This window comes from Equus caballus, unplaced genomic scaffold (genome assembly GCF_041296265.1).
Source record: "Equus caballus isolate H_3958 breed thoroughbred unplaced genomic scaffold, TB-T2T haplotype1-0000016, whole genome shotgun sequence".
Taxonomy (NCBI): Eukaryota; Metazoa; Chordata; class Mammalia; order Perissodactyla; family Equidae; genus Equus; species Equus caballus.
In genome coordinates, this window is record NW_027222391.1 from 8,043,382 (window position 1) to 8,047,184 (window position 3,803).

The following is a 3,803-nucleotide window of genomic DNA, read 5'->3' on the forward strand; positions in this document are numbered from 1 at the left end:
TGGGTGAACCTGGAGGGCGTTATGCTCAATCAAACAAGCTGGACAGAGAAACACAGATACTGCCTGGGGTCACTTACATGTGAACTGTAAAACAATAAAAGAAAGGTCAATTCACAGAAACAGAGAGAAGAAAAGTGGTGGCCAGTGGCTGTGGAGTGGGAGGAAGAGGGAGAGACAGGTAAAAGGGGACAAACTTTCAGCTCTGAGATCAAGAAGCTCTGAGGATCTCATGTGTGACGTGGTGACTAGAGTCGAGAACACTGAATTGTATAATTGAGATCAGCTAAGAGAACAGCACTTCAGTCTCCTCACACACACAGTCAATAAGTGAGGTGAAAACCACAATCAGAGTTGAGGACAGAGGAGAAGCAGGGTATGAATCCCTGGGAACAAGCCCAAATTGCTAGGAGAACTTCAGACTTTCAAAGGCCATGAGATAGGTGGGTTGAAAGCAAGAATCCAGGAGACGCAAGGAACCGGGTGACATCTGGCTTCCAGGTGGAAGGAATAGAAAACTACCCAAGGTCTAGAAGGCCCAGGAGGGTGGAGGGAGGCAGTTGTAGGCCAGTTGGTGGGGGAGGGGCTGTGGTCCAATCTGCTTCCCTGCTGTCCCCTCCCCCCATCAGGAGCCCTTGTGACACCGCCACAGTTCCATGATAAGGGCATGGGGTTCTAATCTCCAAGCCACTCCCAGTCCTCAGTTGCCTGAGAGTAGAACTGTATTTGAGATATGGAAACTCCTATCTTATATCTAAAAACCATTGTTGCTAGCTGGTTGAGCTCCAGTTCCGCTTCCTGGGTGATTGGGACCATCCTCTGCATCCTGTATGGACTGGGGCTCTTCCTCCTGTTCTTCCCCTCCCCCAGAAGGAATTTGCCCTTACAACCAACTTAAAAAAGGAGAAACATCAGGAAGGTAAGAAATCCTGGACCGAGACCCACCAGAAGATGAGTCTCCCTTCTTTTTTACTATGATTTCCCCTTCTCTGAATCAACTAAAGGGACTCCAGGGATGGGAAAGAATAGAACATCATCCTTCTAGGGACAAGCCAGGCTAGGTTGGCAGGGGTGAGGGTGGGCACAAAGATTTCCATCCAAAGATCTCGGAGCAGGAGTCCCGGTGTGGCAGAGGGCTCCAGGGAAAGTCCCCAGGCCAGTGACCAGTGGCCAAGGATGGGATGCTGATTAGGATCTGTGGGAGGACAGGCCCTGAGCACTTGTTCCCCAGATGCCTTCCTGGGGCAGGTGTCTCAGGTGGGCCTTTCCTCTATTGTGGCTGATCTGAGGGCAGTGCTGAGCCCCTGAGAGCCTCTGAGCAGGACCTGGAGTGGGGCTGTGGCCTCAGGAAACAAAGTCCTCATGAGGAACCTCATAAGATTTCATACATCTGAGAATGTGCACGTTTCTTAACAGAGAAACAGTGAGAGAAGATCCATGCTGGTCCCACATGGGGACCTTCTTATGATCCCCAAAGAAGGAAGACAGTAAATGTCCATTTTGTGTTCAATTATCCACTTCAAAAGTAAGTAAAAGGGAAGAAACACCCCAGAGCCCCAGGACTTCAGTGTAGACAGTCATCTTCCTCACAAACGCTGTACGTCTGCAGCTGGTCCAGAGACAGAAGAGGGAGCCTTGGGTCTCTGCCCCCACAGTTTCTTGTTTTTTTCTCTCATTTCAGCGTCAAGTGAAGCTGAGAAGGAGGAGCAGCAGGAGCAGGAAGAAAAGGGGAGCTTTGAATGGTAAGCTTCTGCCATTCAGCACTGTGCCCCAGAGCTGGCCTCCATCTCCTGTCCCTGAGCGCCCAGCTCCATGGGCTCGAGGATGCCAGGGGCAGAGCCTGTCCCTCAGGAAACAGAGCCCTCAGGGAAGCTCCCAGGAAGGAGATGAAAACCTGAGTACTTGCCAGATTCTGTGCTGGAAACTGAGGCCCAGGCCAGCAGTCATCCGGAATAGGGTGTTGCTCAGCAGGGGCATGTGGGCTGTGGTGGAGGTTGAAGCACTTGGTCAGTGACAAACCTCAACCCTCCAGCAGCCTTGCCATCCCCATCAGGGATCCCGTGGCCTTAGACACTAGTGTCTGGGCTCCAGAGTCTGACCTCAAACACTCTCCCCTAAAGGCACATTGCACGCAGCATCCTGTAAGAGCCCTAGGCCCCTGCCTTCATCGCTGTGACCCAGTGTCCTAATCTCCAGCTTACAGAGCTGGCCGGAAGGACCTGGCAGAATTGGGGGGCCTGATGTCCCTTTTGCAAAGGTAAGGAATCTTGCCCTTCTCTCCTGTGCTTCTTCCTCGCAGAGTCTCTGATGTACCCCAGGGCTGCAGGAAGTTTGGGGCTGAGCTGGGAGGGGAGCCATGGGGCAGGGGCTGGCAAGAGGCCTGGGGTGAGGGACAGCAGGAGAATTCGGTGAAGTGAAGGTAAGGCCAGGGAGGGCCATGGGTCTCAAGGGGCCTCCCCCTCGGCCAACGCTGCAGTCCCAGGGCCCTCTGCTCATGGCTACAGCTTGTGCATCTTGTTTCCCACAGCTCCCCGGGGAGGCTGTCTTGTAAGGGATGCTTCCATCGCTTGTCATCTCAAGATTCTCCTGGGGAGGCATGCAAGACAGCATCTGCTAGAGTTCACCAGCCATGCGGGAAGCCTGTGGAAGGTGTTCCTCTCACCATGAATCCAGCACTTTCCCGGCTTTTCTGACCCAGCCCACTATACCTTTGGCCTCCACTCTGCCAGCAGAACCTCCATCTGCCTTGACCAGAACTCCACTAGGCCCTTTTGCCACGAGCTCAGCTCTAGCTCACTCCTGTTTCCCATCTACCAACTCAGGCCACAGCCGCACGAGCTGTAGCATTGGGTTCCTCAGCAAATCTATGAATTATCCTTTTGTTGGTTTGAGTCAAGGGTGGAGGAAATGTCCTGCAGAAAGTTCCAACCATGGCAGGTCTTCGTTTTCTTACTGGACATGGGCTAGTTTAGGAGCATGATGTGATGGAGCATAAAGGGTGGACTTTGAGGACAACCGGGTCTGGGGTTGAACGCAAGCTTAGCCATTCGTGAACAGCCTGATCTAAGACATGTTCTTAACCATTCTGAATTTCAGTTTCTCAATCCGGGTAAAGAGAATAATAAGATTTACCAGTAGGAGTTATAGGACTTAGTTTCTTTTCTGGTTCTCTGATCTACTCTGTAATTTTGGCAAGTCATGTGACCTCTTCAGGCCTACCTATCTTTGAGCGAAAATGAAGGTCTTAGTGGTTCTCCAAAGGAATGTGATTTTGTCCCACCTGGGGGCATCTGAAAGTGTGTGTGGTGTTTTTTGATTGTCATGAAACTAAGGGAATCAAGAACGTAAAGTGCTCTGTAAGGGGGAGGACAGTCCCATACAACAGAGAATTGTTCCATCAGAAAATCAACGTAGCCCTGTTGTGAAACCCAATTAGAACATCTATGAAGTCTTTGTCACCTTAACATTTCATCATTTTACTCTATGTCATTGTTTCCTTATAATTATGATGGATGAACTAGAAAATTAAATGCGATGAGCCACCCTGCCACACATGAGCATGTTTATCAAAATGAAGGATGGTGGAATAAAGAACTGGCTTTTTTTGGGTTCGAGTAAAGGGCTCAAGGCAAGTCTCAGAGCGTGTGAGACAGAAGCTTCCCTGGAAATAGTTCCTAAAGTGCTCACTATGGAAAGTAAAGGAAACCTATATTTCATGAGCAGAGTTGCAGGTAATCTGACATGGGTTATCCCACTAATCCACACAGCAATTCTATGTGATGTGTCCTATTTTCCTCATTTTACAG

General features: G+C 50.3%; 1 long non-coding RNA gene across 2 annotated transcripts; it reads left to right on the forward strand.

Annotated features, from left to right (window-relative positions):
* The first annotated feature begins 208 nt into the window (after positions 1–208).
* LOC138922885 (uncharacterized) lies at positions 209–3,547 on the forward strand. Of its 2 annotated transcripts, none has more exons than XR_011436029.1 (5): positions 209–440; positions 772–916; positions 1,679–1,739; positions 2,118–2,254; positions 2,525–3,547. It is a non-coding gene; the product is annotated as an uncharacterized lncRNA (long non-coding RNA). The 2 variants fall into 2 exon arrangements; XR_011436030.1 differs by having other exon boundaries at positions 209–373.
* The last annotated feature ends 256 nt before the right edge of the window (positions 3,548–3,803 follow it).